At 47.0% G+C, this 15,673-nt stretch overlaps 1 protein-coding gene across 13 annotated transcripts in view; it reads right to left on the reverse strand.

Moving 5' to 3' along the window:
• The window catches only part of NCOR2 (nuclear receptor corepressor 2), a 229,912-nt gene that overhangs the window by 178,614 nt on the left and 35,625 nt on the right, over window positions 1-15,673 (reverse strand). For 5 of the 13 annotated variants that reach the window (XM_038152386.1, XM_038152383.1, XM_038152382.1 and 2 more), the window contains exon 1: window positions 22-7,760. The exons of 7 other annotated variants lie outside the window; for them this stretch is intronic. The gene's annotated coding sequence lies outside the window, so the exon portion shown is untranslated. Of the gene's footprint in view, window positions 1-21; window positions 7,761-9,202; window positions 9,295-15,673 lie in introns of those variants that run through there. One more of the 13 variants, XM_038152370.1, reaches the window with a different exon arrangement.

The following is a 15,673-nucleotide window of genomic DNA, read 5'->3' on the forward strand; positions in this document are numbered from 1 at the left end:
AGGGAAGTGGGGGGTACTTACCTAGCAGCATCCCCACATCACCTCCTGCATCTTTTGCAGCCACTCTCCTAACTTCAAAATAAATAAATAAAGCGAGGCCACACAGCCTTAAAACCAATCTGGAAATGAAATGGAAAGCCTGTAATTATTTCTCAATGCTCCTGCCAGTCTCAGCCTATAAACACAGTGGATTACATAAGTCCACCCCTCCTGTTTTGAAGCCAAAAGTATGAGCTTTTCCTCCAGCTCTGGCAGCAAGTAATAATTCCTCGTCGGCATGGCAACGCTGGCTGGCTTCCAGCAGACAATGGGCGAGTTGAAATACTGCTACGGCCTTTTTATAGCTTAGCTCTGAAAAACCTCTAAAATATTAGCTATCTGATGGCTAACCCAACTTGACAACCTCTCCTCCTTTAACCATTTCCTTCCTGCACCACCAGCAGGAATTGCCCAGACAGTCCAGGGTCGCGGGGCAGTGGAGCAGGGGATGCTCCTCTTCCCAGGGACAGCACGCCGGATCCGTTTCCCATCTACTGGATTTGTTGATTTGTCACAGACACAGCATCTGCAGTAAAGTGCCACAACCCCATCTGGGCTCTTCTGGGGTTATTCCAGTCTGTTACTCAGCAGGTACATTTGCTCTGCTCGCTGCCTCCAGCGAGCTGCGTGCGAGGTTCTCCTCCAGCTTGCCTGGCCTGAGAGAAAACAGACCACAAAATAACACTTTGTGCATGTGGTTGTGTCAGTGCCCTCCTGGGCGAGCTGTGAGCAGGCTGGTGTGGCTCTGGGTGTGATATGCAGAGCTGCAGGGCAGCAAGATGCTTCATAAATCCTCCCTCATCAAATGCTGGGAGAAGTCATGTGTCCTGTTGGGACAGCATTGCAGGGATGTCCCGGAGAGCCAGCTGCACTCGAGATGCCCTGTGCCCCTGTGGCAGCGCAGGGCAACCTGCCCATACTGCTGGGGCTTATTCTGAAGCTGAATGAGTTAAAAGCAGTACCACATCCTGGCAAGACTGAGAAACAGCAGCAAAACTCAAACAGAAGAGGAACAGACACTCAAGCCATCATTAGTGTCAGTGGTGTAGGAAGACTGATGAAGTTAAGGAGCCTTATGATTGTGTTTCAACCAAATCCTACTGAAATGAGCAGCTAACACACACACACACACACACACAGAGCAGCCCCCGAGATCATGTGAAGTTAATGTTTACCCTGACTACCCACACACTCTGTCCAGGATGACCCCAGCACAGACCCTGACCACCCAAAGGCCAGCAGGTCCCAGCTGCATTTACAGCTCTGAGCATGAGCTCAGTGAGCGCCATGGCCGTGTGCTGGCTCGCTGCAGCCCCGAGGAAAACTCACCCCAAGGCCTGGGAGATCCTCTGCAATTTGCTGAATTTTGCAAGTTAGCAAATAAGCAAAGAAAACAATAGAAATTAAAAGGAAAACTGAAGAACAGCAGAGCCAAGGCCACCACAAAAAACAGAGTTGACTCCATTCTCAATGCTCAGTTCTCAAACAGTGTTGCCAGCGTTCACCATCCAGCTCCATTTCTGGCAAGAACGCTGGGAAATCCAAAGGCTCCTGCTCTGCCTGGTGGCTCTCCATGGCAGCCCTCTGCACACAGCAGCCCACTGCCCCCGTGATCTCCAGGAAAGACTTGAATGCACGACCCCTGGGAGTCTTTAACACTCAAAACCAGAAGGCAAACAAAAAAAAGAACACTTCTTTCTAAATCTCATTAAGTTGCAGAGCATGATTATGATTTTCTAATGTGTAGAGGTGATAACACCGCTTGGAGCTCTAGTTCAATTAATTATTTTATGGGAATAAACATACCAGGAGAGACTAAATGCAAACCATAAAGGTTCCTTGGTACATGTCAGGCTCCCAGCTGCTCAGCCTTTGATACAAGGCTACAATTCCTAATGCCACAGAAGAGCCTAATTCCCACAGAAAAAAAAAAAAAATTAAAAAAAGAGTCAAGCAATCATCTCAGCACAAACCAGGATGCAGCACACCCTGGCAGATGCTGGTTCCTGTACCAAAGTGTGCAAGATGGCCAAGAGCAGCAGCTGTTGCTGCTGATAATTAAATACACGTTATGCTACCAGAAAGCCAAGTAGAGCCACACATGAGGGGGAAGAAAAGCAGACCTGTCACGGAGCATCTACCTGAATCTCATGAGCTCAGAATGGGCTGAAGTTAAGAGGTGCCATCCTTAAATCTCTTAATGTTGTTTTTTCTAATGAGGACTCTGTCACATGACTGGAACATTTGTGTTTTCTAGGTGAGAATAATAATTTAGTCTCTTTTTAATGGTAAACCTTCTGGGTTTCACCCCGGTAGGTTACAGGTGAATGAGCCACAGAGAACCCTAAGAACTTCCATGGGGATGGGACTTAGCCCTGCTCTGAATGCCACAGACACAGCTCCATCTCCTGCTCCTCCATTCCAGTGAAACCTCAGTGTGTCTCAGGATACCTCCCTGAGCAGGCTGCACATGATCCCAGTCTCCTGCCCCTTCCCCCAAAACCTCCATCCCAATTTGCTGTTACTAAGATGACATCTAAAAGAACATGACCAGAAAACAGCCTGAAGAAAAACCCCAAGCTATTAGGGAAAACCAAAGCTGGTATTTCCTCCTGTGCGTAACATATCATGTGCCTGCAAAGACAGCACCTTAAGGTGTTCATCAGGAGTCACGAGAAAGAGAAAATAATTCAGTCAGAAACATCTGGAGAAACCTTCCTGCTCTTACACAGACCAACCTCTGTTCTCTGGGTAAGGAACACCCAGCCCCACCATGACCCCAGACACAGGGATGGATGATGCAAGATGAGGAATAACAACTACAAAACCCTGCTGAAACTTTAAAATGGCATCACACTACACACACTCTTCCAGCTTAAACCCTTAATTAAACAGACTATTCTTTATGGTGCTGGAGCCACTCCAACTTCCATTGTTAAACTTAAAATAAAACCCCAAAACCCCACAGCATCTGTAAGACATTAGAACATTCAATACCGACTTCTTTATTCAGCTTGAAGACATCATTTAATAATTTTTCCCCTCAAACCCCAAATCTAAGGATTTAAAGGAAATAACCACCAGCACCTCTTACAGAATGTTGCTGGGTTTTTTTTGTAAATTAACCTTCTGCAATAATATCCTTGACCTTTAACAATTCCAGACCAATGAGGTGCATGCTTGATCACGTACAGCCTCTGGACAGACTGCACAGCCAGGGCATGTTCAGGGCTGGGTGTCAGGATGAAGCAGACTCTGTAGCCTGAAAGCCAGCTCCAATACAATCCATTCATGCACCCGCACAAAACAAGAAGGCAGATTTGACCACAGAAAATCACTGGGAGCACAAGAAAAAAACATTAGAAAATCAATTTTGATCACTGCTAATAAAGCTGGAAACGCAAGCCAGAACCTTGTTGTTATAACCTCCATTATTCCAAGGTGGATCTTCACTTCTCCTGCTCTCCCTGGAGAAGGAGCCACTTGCAGCCACTTACAGCTCCTGTACCAGCCCCCAGGTGGTTCCCATGGCCAGCAAAACCCATGTTCAGCCATGCCAAGGGACCCAGACACGGTGACTTTCCTGACAGGACCAGGAGAAAAACTTGGGCTGAAGGCCAACCTCTGCAAAGTCATGGGGAGCCTCTCTTCACCCATTCACTGCAGGGAGAGCAGGATTACAAGCTGAAGTATCACCTGTTGGCAGCCTCTGAAAACACTCTGGCAGGCCATGACAAACCTCCAGGTTTCCATAAAGCTCCTACAACTTTAACACCACTGCTGACATTCCTCCTGTAACCAGTCTCACAGCCTCTGGCACAGTTTGAGGTGTCAGCTGGAAGAGAAGATGACCCAAAGAGTAGCAATGTGCCCAAGGTGCACCTTAGCTCCACGAGCAGCCTTTCCAGGTGGGGGGACCAGATCAGGGGCTGGTTCCCACCATCAAACAGCCAGCCTACACACCAGAGTCAACTGCACAGGCACTTTGATCTCTGTTCAGGTGATAACATCTTACCTGGGCCACATCCTCGGGCACTCCCGCCTGCTTGCTCACAGCAACTCTGCTGAGCCAAAAACATGAAAAGGGCAGCAAGGTTTGCAGAAAATCCCAGTAAGTTCTCTCCAGCAGTTCCCACAGTTAATTAAACTGTTCAATCACGCATGCTTTAAAGTCCATGAAATTGAAAAAAAAAAAAAATCCCCAAAAGAAATACAAAAGCTGGACAATTGGTGGAAGCAGGTTTGTTTGATCAACTTTCCTCCACCTGCCAAGCAATTCTGTGGCCACAGTAAAAAATCCTTTAGGAAACTCAGTCCTGTGTGCTGATCCTACCCTGCAGCTCCAAGACTCCTACACCCACAGCTGCATGGCCAGGGCTAAACCATCCCTCTGCTCCACAAGCCAGAGCCTCCAAAAAGCACACCCACCCCAGGTACCACTGCACACTGGGCACACCTGCCTCCACCAGAGGCTGCAGCAGAGAAAAAGCTTTGCAAGGGCCAAGCCACATCCTCCAGAACAGGCTCCAACGTCAGAAAATTCTGTTAACACAGGCAAAACAAAGGAAGCATGTGGCACGTACGTAGGAACCAAAGGATGTTGGATGAGGAACACAAAGAAGGGAGGAGGTGGAAAAAGACGACTCATTCAAGGATCTGTGCAAAAAAAAGCTGACATTACTAGGCAATGCCTCTCCAAGTGGATCAAGAAGTCCAGTAGCAGAGAAAATCCTGCAGACAATAGAGAAAGGAAAAAAAAATCCAACAAATCAGAGTAGGGAAGTAGCTCATCACATCTTTTGGTGAAACAAAGTGGAAGGGAATAAAAACCAAACCAAGAATCTGATCCCAAGCCGTGCTTTACTCCAGTAAGAGTCTCCTCTGTTTCTGTGAGTTCTGGACCATGTCCTTGCCAAAGGCACTGCCTACGCAATTTAAAAAATTATTTAAAAGCACTGAAAACTAAACCTCAGAAAGGCCTAACAATACAGTGTGCAGAGCCCTGAGCATCTTCCTAAAACTTGGGAGAGACCTGCAGACATGTAAGAGGCCACAAGGACAAAGAGATCCTGAAAGCAAAGCAAGAACGTGGTGAAGATACTCAACAGCAAAGTTATGAAACAGAGCAAACTCCTCAAAGACCAAAAAAAACCAGCTAGCTCAGACTGGATGTGGAACCAGAAGGAAAGATCAGTGGAAACACAAATCACTCCTGTGCAAGCCAAGAAGTCAGGGAGAAATTGGAGGACAAATGTTCAGCCACTGACTGGCAGAAGTCACAGGGACTTTGAAACATGGCTGGAACCTATGTAAAGCTTGTTTTTTAACTCAGGAAAGGGTAAGCTCATGGCCATCCAACCACCACTCCAGTCCTCTCCCAGAGGATTCAACATTTCCTGATTTTCAGTCTGAAACAGAAATATCCTGTCAAGGAAAAAAAAGAAAGTCCAAATAAAAAAATCTAAACAAAAGGGCTGTACCCAGGCCACGCAACTCAGCTGCTCCCCAAAACCACACCACTGTTATCTGTTTATTCTCAGCTGGAGCTTCCCCTCCATGTCCACCTCCTCCCTCCTTTCACTTACAAACTGATATGCCATTTAAGATCTCCTATCTGCTGGCTCTGCCCACTGCAGCCTCAGCATTTAAAATAAGCTGTGACAAGCTGGGTAAACCCAGGCACTACGAATACTGCAGAGCCAAGTGGCTGAGGGGTATTGCAGTCTAGTCATATGCTTCAATATTTGTCCCCAAGAACTCGGCCAATCCATTTAGCAATGGAGCAGGACTCTAATAATAGACACAAGGATACACAGGAGATAAATGTACACAAGACAAAAATAAATCCCAGCCTTGTTATAATTTTAATACGGGAGCTAAACTGGGAAACGATAAATGAAGACTGTTTCCACAATTGAGGCAAGAGGAAAATTTAACTCCCAACAGCCCAAGAGTGAACACAGACATCCAAAACTGGATAGGAATTCTCAGGAAGCTGGATGGGCATTAATCCTAAAATAAGTTTTTCATTACTTCAAACTACACCAAAAAACCCAACACTTTAAAGAAGCAGACTTTAAACCGTGCATGTTCTCAGTCATCAAGCTGTGGGGCCACCATCCATCTCAAAAAGTTGCTCTCAGCTCTCTGTAAGTGGTTTAGCTCCACAGCAGCTCATTCTAATCTCAGTCAGTGATCTCAAATTGAAGTTCTAATACACGCATATACATCTATAAACTCCTACATACATTTTTCCTTTATGAGCTTCAGCCTGTCTTCACTCTACATGGTTAACCACGCTCCCCCACAGCCCTGCCTTCGCTTTAGAAAACAACCTCTGGTGTTTATGAGATTAACTATTTCCCCATGGAAATTATCTGAGGGATAACTCTTCCCTTCCCACAGGAATACCGAGAAGAGCCTCAAAGATTTCACAACCTTAAGCCCTGTGTCATCATGAGTTATGCCTCTGCATACACAAACATCTGTGTGATCAAACGAGGAGGCAGAGCAGGGGCTCTGGGCCAATGTGATGCTCTGATCTGACCCCTGGCCAGATGTCTCCAGGCCAGGGTTTCACCCAGCAGCTCTCAGACACTCCCCAAGCCTCCAGACAGGGGAAACCACCATGTTCTTCAGCAATCTTCCCCAGCATTCACCACCCTGCCTGTCCATCCAGCCCTTCCTATGCGTGACCACGGTCACAACCAGGTGCTCCAGCTCTGTGTGGAAGTGGCTTTGTGACTGGCCATGGTGGGGTCTCTCAGAGGGCAGCTGAAGGACTCCAAACAGTCCTAGCAGTCCTCCCAGCTGATTTCCCCCAAGCTCTGGCTCTGCAGCTCAGCATGCACAGGATCGTTACTCAGGAGTGACGTGAGATGACCCAGAGCAGATCTTCAACCACATTCAAGCCCATCCTCTGCTGAATGACAACTGCTTGGTCCTCCCCTCCTCCCTCACCAGCCATCCCTACCCATGGCTTCAAAGCTCATTAAAAGGCTAAGCATCCTCCTTCAGGTGACTCCCAGACTGCAAGGAAATCCATACTGGTAGTGGAGTAAGATTGGACCAGGCTAAATTTCACTGCATGTTTATCTCTGCTCAAATCATCCTACTAAAAAGGAGAAAACAGTCATGTTCCAGATGGGAGAGACTTTTTATAGCAAGCCATGGATATCTGGCACGCTTTACTGAAGGTCTTTCATCATGCACACAAGGTATAATGCTATCTAGTAATCTGAGGAAACATCCATGGGATTTTCAACCTCCTCTAGAAATTGAGATTCAACAGGAAACCACAAATACACCACGCAATTAATTTTTCTTTACCAAATGTTTCCAGTCATGTCGCAATTTTAACAGTAAGCAAACTATTTGGGTTCTTTCCAGTTCTTGCGCAACAATGTTCCTCATTTTTCATTTTATTTTTTAAAGAATCCGGCTGAGATTTTTTTTTTTAGAAGAGAGTTTAAAACGAGTTAGGAAGTCAGTGTGAATAGATCATACTCTCCCTGTTAAATACTCACACCACCACCCCCCCAAAGTTTCCATACCACATAGCAGAGGTTTTGTACAAACAAAGTAAAGACTTTTCCCAGCTAAAAATACAGCAAGCAGCCTAAGAAATAAGAGCAGAACAACATCTCTACCGACACAGGCAACGCTGAGCTATCTGAACCACATAAATAAAAGTCTCATTCAAACATTCCCCCACTCCCCTCCCAACACCATTCCAGGAGAACAAAGAAACATTAAGTCTTACTTTCCTGGTGTATATTTGATCAGACCTTCTGTTAACACAATATGACAACAGCAATGAAGGGAAGAATATCACAGCTAAACAACCGTCTACCATTCCCCTTCCTTCTGCCGAGTCCGTGCTGACGCAAGGATGGAGCAGCTGCTGTCTGTTTTTAAACAGCTCCATATTTCATAAGAAGCTGCTGATTTCTGAAAGGACAGAAAACCCAGCCAACGGCTTACAAAATAAGAACCAAATTAAAGCAATTCAGGACACACTATTTAAACACGGTGTCCCTGTGCTCAGCCTCCCAGCGTACCACCGCAGCTGAAATCCCTAAGACACGTCTGTCCTCTGTCTCAGCCTGCTCCCTTATCACCACAAGCACAACTTTTAAGTATTCATCTAGCACAGAGCAGAGGACAATGGAAAATCCCTCCCACAGCTCCAGATAAAACAAATGCTTGAAATATGGGAGAAAACAAACTTGTGTCCAGCTTGATGCAATCACAGAAACTACTTCACCAGATTAACATAACCCTCCTCTAGCTGTGTGCTCTGCTGCTGAGGGATGCTTTATCAACAATAAACAGACATTTGGGATGGAAAGACTCTCCTTGTAGGACACAGCCACGTCTCAAACTTTTCAAAACTTACCAAGAAAAATAGATAGCTATTAATTTATATTTAATCAGGGATGTATCAGGTATCTGGGAAACCTCTCATCACCACTAAAATTCCACATTTGGGTCTTCTAAAAAATCTGCATCATAGCATACAGGTCGCTGAGTATTAGGACCTCAAAAGAAAGAAGCTTAAAGCTTTTCTGCTCTGACTGCACAGCTCTCACTGTGGCTGTTAAAAGCAGTGGGTTATACCAGGCAAGTCCCTCCCGAGGGGCTCCAGACACCCGCTGTCTCCTTTCTAGTTAATAGCTGCTGTAAGAATCCTGCTTTTTTGGCTGTTTGTGTCATGTTGATTAGCTTAGATAAGGGCTTGGGGAAGGAGCAGGGAGGAGAAGAAGAGAGCATGTAGGGGGAGGAGGATTTAAAGAGGGAAAAAAAAAAAGGCTTTCATCTGCTCTGATAATTAGCAGGTCATGCTGAAAATGATCAGCATCCCTTTAACGCAACTGCGCATGAAATGTGCAGAGCCCTGCTCAGGTCACTGCACCCATGCAAATCACTTTGTTATATCCCTCACTACACCCCGTGGTTTACCAAACTCCTCTGCCTTCATAAGGACTCTAGGCAAGATCCTTCTGCTCCCACGTGGGAGATGGGGGGTCACAAGGGTCTCCAATCTTGCTGCTCTGTCACAGGGGTGCTGGGCACGGAGGTGCCAAGGCCAATCAAGGACTAATTGAAGGTTTGAAAAAGACCTCCAGATTCTCTGATGAAGCAGCACAAGGCAAGCACTCACCATTCCTGGAGAAAAAGTGGTTGCACAATCCTCCTGTTCATCACCCGGAGGTTTTCCCAGGGAAACCATCAACAAGGAAGGATCAGGCTGCCCTGAACGTGACAAAAATCTTCTGTCATTCATCACCTGTACCTGCTGTCCCGGGCGTTTCCCTGCAGAGCATTTATTGCTTCGTGCAGAACAATCTCCCTGCCCAAAACACACTGCCAGCTGTGGGCCCCCAGGAGCACAGCCCCTGCATCAGGCAAGCTTGGCTGATACTCTGAAGACACCATCTGGGACTTGGCACATAAATCCTGGTGCAAAAAGAACAGTGGCACTGGGGGAAATTCAAAAAGCAGCCACAGAGCTCGGGTCATTTGGGCTGTCCCTCCTCCCCACACCTACTCTTGTCTTCAGAAAAGTCAGGAGTCATCTCCTGGAGGGGCAGGACCAGTTCTGCTGGAGCAGAGGCCCTTTAATAGACCAGCCCTTCTCAAAAGGAGGTGAAAAGATGATAATGACAATGACAATTCTTCCTCTGATGTACTCACATCCTTCTATTAAGGACACATTACCTCAAAGGTCAGTAATTGCCAGCCAGAGCCAGCTCTGCCTTGACAACCCATCTTCAAAATGCACTGAGTGCCTGGCTGTGCCCAGGACAGGGAGAGACTGCCCTCAACGTGCTGTCTGGAGAGAGGAGAATTCCCTTTGGTGGCTCTGATGGCTGCATTTTCTCAAGTGTCTTGAATTTCAGCAGCTTTTCCTCACTTCAGAATTGTTCTTCTGCCTCAGCTTAATGTTTATCCCCAAACTGACACACACCTTCAAAGCGCTGCTGTTTGAAAGAAGCCCAGGAGGATGGAAATGAAGAGATTATTTTCAAATAAAGAAATGGGCTAAATCATTGTGCCCAGAGTTACCAGACGTGCCATCCTGCTTTGTGGAAACAGGAGCAACTTGCCAGGCACCACAGGGATGGGAAGGACAGGGAGCAGTCCCATCAAGGAGATCAGTGGGGCACAGGGACCAAGGAAACAGCACTAAGGCTGGCCTAGGAGCAAACCAGAAACCCTCTGCAGGAATGTAAAAAACCATCATATAATCAGCAGAGACTGCTATCACCCAAACTCCCTCCACACGTCTCAGCAAAACAGAAAACAGCAACACTGCAATGGTCACAAGAGCACCACGGAGGAGCCAAAGCAAACTGGAGTGTAAAACACATCCCTCAGTGGTACCAACACTCACCTGGGAAAGGGGAAGCTTCAGCCAAGAGGGCACTGTGGAGTTCCTCAATGACAAACCTACAGCAATTATTAGAAAGGCATCATCCATACATAATTTTGAATTTAATTTAATTAGGCACCCTGCTAACTTCATTACTTATTTAACTGGACTGCTCATTCAATTTACATTACTACTGTTCCAGATAACTGCTCCAGGCCCCGTGCAGTGGGAAATGCACAAGAGGACACATTTGGGAATGCTGTAGCCCCAAGACACAATTGGGAACGCTGTAGCCCCAAGCCCATCCCCTGACACTCAGCATTTCTCCTGGGACAAAGGCATTGACCATGCCTGAGGTTTTATTTTTCTACCTGCATGCAAAGAAGAAGAGCTCAAAGAGTTAAAAAAATAGACAAAAAATCCCAGGTAAAACCCCCAGATTTATAATTTTTAATGCTTGTGTACACCAGTCAAAGCAACAGCCTCCTACACAGTTGCCAGATTCTTCTTTTTCACCTAAGAAGTACAGAAAAATAATACTCCCTGGGGCTTGGGGGAATATCTATCAGAGCACTTCACTCACCACCCAAGAGCATCCTTACAAAACCTCTCCAGAACACGACACATCAGGTCAGGACAGAAATCAGGAAAGGTCTCACGCAAGCAACTGCTCGTGCCACACTGCTGGGCTGGGGAGGGCAGCAGCCTGGAGCCAAACCTTTCACACCAAATCAGAGCCAGGAACGGAGGATCCAGCTCCCCAAAGCCAAACCTTTCACACCAAATCAGAGCCAGGAACGGAGGATCCAGCTCCCCAGAGCCAAACCTTTCACACCAAATCAGAGCCAGGAACAGAGGATCCAGCTCCCCAGAGCCTCACTGGTCAGTGTGTGCATCCTCCTTGCCACTGCTTCAGACGGTCACACCCCTCCTGGTCTGGCAGCCCTGCCTGCCCTCGCCAGCTGCTCAGACACAGCAGAATTTTCCCAGGCAACTTCAGGAGTCGCCTCGGAGGACTGAGTCCAAAGCCTCGACTGCCTGATCAGAAGGGATGCAGCAGCATGGCTGTGAAATGGAAAAACCTCAAGCAGATTCCTGACACAGCCTGAAGTATGTAGGAAGATACCTCAGCCTCAGACTGCAAGGTCTGTCTCAGAAAATTCATACACATTTAAAAAGATCCCTGACTGACAGGAGTGAGAGAGTGTGACATGGTACAGACACCAGCCTCAAATTAGGCAATCCTCTGTTGTGTTTGGATTGAGGTTTTTTTAAATTCCCTCAGCTCAACATTTCTTCTTTAAATCAAACTGCTCTGAGAATTCTGATCGTGCATTTCAAAAAATAAGTGAACAAAAAGCTGGAGAGCAGCACAAAGCCAGGAACACCCCAGGACAGCCATCCATTCCTTGTGCAACAGCCTTGTTAGCAGGGAGGTGCTGCTCACCACAGGGCCTGCACAGCCTGGAACGAGCACCATTACCTCAGGCAGTGTCTTCAAGACACTTGTGACATCCATTTTTCACTCTCCAAATCAACTCCAGACCCAAAAATAATTTAAGAACTCAGGAGTTCAGTGTAATTTGCTCCAATCAATGCACAAGCCCTGTATGAAGCATCAGCAGTTTAGAACAGTGCAGACCAATCCTCACCTGGCATTTTGGAATCTGCTACCTCAATGGAAAAGATACAGACCCGCTGATAGTGATTTTTTATTTTGAGGTTACCTGGTAAACAAAAGGATTAAAATCATCTCTACAGAGATCAACAATCATGATCAAAGATCTACAAGTCATGAAACCAACACGTAGTCAACAGCAGTAATAGCTCAGTCAGTACAAAACCTTCAAGAACCAGCACCAGAAGTGATGAGTTTTCCAGCTACCTCCCATAAAAATGAGACTGTGTAGCTCACAACCCCCCTCTGATCTTGTCTTGAAGATGTTCAAAACGAAACCTCTCACCAAGGCAATCTAGTATTTGGTTTCATTAGTGTGCAAGTGCAGCACAGACCATCTGCCTGTTCCTTGTGACAATAAAGTTGCAAAATGATCTGCGCAGCATTAGGGGAAGTGTCAGCATTACAGTTCCCATCAGTGGGAAGGAGACTGACAGTCCCAAAGCCATCTCTGCTGGCCTATCCTTGTACAGTGGTGGCAGAGGCAAATCATTGCATCAGAAGAAGGACCAGGCTTTGCTGTCTGGCAAGGCTGAAGGGGCAGTATCAGCATTATTTCAGTCCTCACAAGGGGAAGGGATCACATGGACTCCACTGAAACACAGGATCCTGGCAATTCTCATTTCCTACAGCAAACAGTTCTCAAGGGGCCTCCTCCAACCTCCTCCAGCAGGAAGAGGGGAACTTCTAACACCTAATCTCTGACATTTAAGAATGTGAAGCCTCAGCCATCAAGTTGACACTGCAGCAGGGAATGCAGCTAACAGGTATACAGTTGCAGGCTCCCAGACTGTGGATTTCAATTTACAGTTTAAAAAAGGAGAGAGGAAACTAACCTACAAAAACAATCAGCTTTATCTGGGCTATTTATCACACAAACCATGTGGCCACACCATAATGTGAACAACTGTGTGGATTACGCATTTTTCCTCCACTAGCAGCGTCCAAGACATGCTCACATCTGGAATCCTTTATGTTTTAAATGCTACTTCTGCCTTCTCCCTGGTGCCAAAATGCCTTGAGCAAGCAGCACTCCCATGGGGGAGGAAAGGAGCAGCAGAAGAATCAGTAAGGTACCAAAACACTCCAGGTATCCACATGATGAGCACAGCAGGCAACTGGAGGAGCAGACGTCCACCAGTGTGCCTGTAGGCAGAGATGCTGTGGTTCACAAGAAGATCACACTATGTGAAAGTTGCTGTTCTCCTGTGGCTAACAATGAAAAGCAAAGTCACACTTCTCCTAAATAAACCCAACGTTTGTTATTTCTGTTCCTTTGTTTGCTATGTAGAGCTCTAAAGCCAAGCAGGAACATTTCCTGCCCAGCTAATGTCATTCACTTAAAACTTACCAACCCAGGCTTGCACCTGGACTTAGGAGTCACAAAGAGTGTCACAGGCAACCCCTGAGTCACACAGCACTCCACAGAGACCCAAAAAATGCCTTACAAGTCGTCTCCAAGGCTGCCCCAGCTTGGCTGCTGCCATTTGAGGTCCTTTTAAAGCAAGAAGTTTGTGATGCATCTCTCGCTGCTCTGGGAGACAGCATTAAAACACAAAGCCACACAGTGCTCATGCTAATGTTTCCATCTGCTCAGAGCCTGGGTTTTTTTAAGGACAAAATAAAACCAAGCGTGTCGTGATGATCCTGTGCACAGCCACTTGGGTGCCTCAATCCTTTCAGGCATCTCCAGAGATTTTCAAAGTGCCCCAAGGACACACACGCACACAAACATTTGAAGGGAGATGCGTGTCGAGAGGTCCAGCAGCAGGTCTGTAAGAGATGTTTGGCCTAAGAACTCAAGACAGAAGGCCATGGGAAAGCCCTCTGCCTTCAATCACATGTGGGCTGACCCTCCCAAGCCTGCCCCTTGCCTTTGCTCCAGTTACCCCAGCAAAGACAGGGGTGACCCCAGCTAGCCTCTCGCTCTTTGCTTTCAATGTCCAGCCTTCAAAGAAACCTGACCCAAAGTCCAGCGAGGTTAAGGGACAGGCACACGCTGACGTCAGCGAGGTCCCTGGATAAGGTCACTGCAGTGTTTGCCTTATCTTCAAACTGGCACTGCCTGGAAGCCAAGGAACAAAGTTAACACCGATGAGGGGTTTGCTGTCTTTGCCTTTCCGAGGCCCAGCCTCTCTTCTGCACACACCCCTGGCAGGGCTCAGGCAAGAGGGTGCTGGTATTAGAAATTTTCAGCCATCCATATGGATTTCTCCACATCAAGCAACCAACACAGCCAGACTTAGAAGTCAAACCTTAAAGGCAAGACAGACCGTGGGGAAAACTGCACACAAAATGTTGGTGCACATTTCATCTCGCAGGCCAAGGTGCCAACATCAAGTCTCTAAAAGACTTGGGTTCCTCAGAGGTTCAAGGGTTACTCCGAGCATTGTCTACCAGAAACAGCAGACGTGTGACCTCGTTTGAACACAGCACATAACTTTGGGACTCACAGCCCCAAATACTTGCCTCATAAGGCCAGAGGTTGCAGTGACGTTATTTACTTTGAAAGTTTCATTCTACCCAAGGCAATTTTTGGGCTGCACTCCAGAGACATTTACCTCCTGCACCAGCCTACCCTGCCAGAGACACCAGGAATCCAGTTATTCATCAATCCCTTAGCTGAAAAAAAAAATTACATCATTACTTAAGTCAGCTCTTTGATAGAGATTCTCTGAAGATCCTCACGTGACAAGAGACAGGAGCTCAGAGACAAACACTCCTCTGCTCCCATGCCAGAACACCTGTTTAATTCTATGCCAAATTCTGATGGCTCAAAAAAAAAATTATAAGCCATCTTTCTCCCTCGCTTCTTTTGAAGATGATGGATGCATCTGGTGGGAAGCTGAGCAGCACACAAACAGGCCTTTCTAACACCCCCACAGCCCACAAGCAAGACACGCAAAGCAGTCACTAACAAAGATCAAGTCCTCATCAGACCTGAAATGTGAAGGGATCGTACAGAACAGCATTTCTGAGTATTTGTGTACTAAAACCACTTTTCTACACCAGCCAAAAAACCCAGAGAGCCTAAGGCAGTCCCAGGCAGGAGGTGCAGGCTCAGAGTGAATGTTCACACCAACTAAACGGGAGAGAGAGTGAATCACCCTCCTCCCCTGTAAATAAACACGTGCAGCTCAGCAGAGGCTGCAGCTCCCCAGGCCTGTGTAACCTGCCCCAGGCTGTCGGTGTGGAAAGGGATGGTGGGTCACTGGGTGTTAGCACAGCCTGCACCCGAGTTTGCAGAGCCTTTACACAACACAGGAGGCACAGCCAAGGCAGTCTGGGGGCTCTCAGCAGGCTGGGCTCAAATCCCCCACCAGCAGTCTGGATGTCAGCAAGAGTCAGAAGCTTCAGGCATTTCTCAGAAGGAAATGCCTTGCTAAGAGCAGCAATACTGGCCACTCCAGGAGTCTTAATCAGGGTTTTCAAACCACAGGTTTTTTCAGCATCAGTGAAGGTCTATGACTGCCCTAAAACCAGGACAACGTGGCAGCAACCACTGAACATCCACCAGCAACCGTGGCACCAACAAAGACTGAGGTGCACGGTCTTCAGCCAGCCCTCAGTCCATCTGCAGC

Source organism: Motacilla alba, chromosome 15 (assembly GCF_015832195.1).
Source record: "Motacilla alba alba isolate MOTALB_02 chromosome 15, Motacilla_alba_V1.0_pri, whole genome shotgun sequence".
Taxonomy (NCBI): domain Eukaryota; kingdom Metazoa; phylum Chordata; class Aves; order Passeriformes; family Motacillidae; genus Motacilla; species Motacilla alba.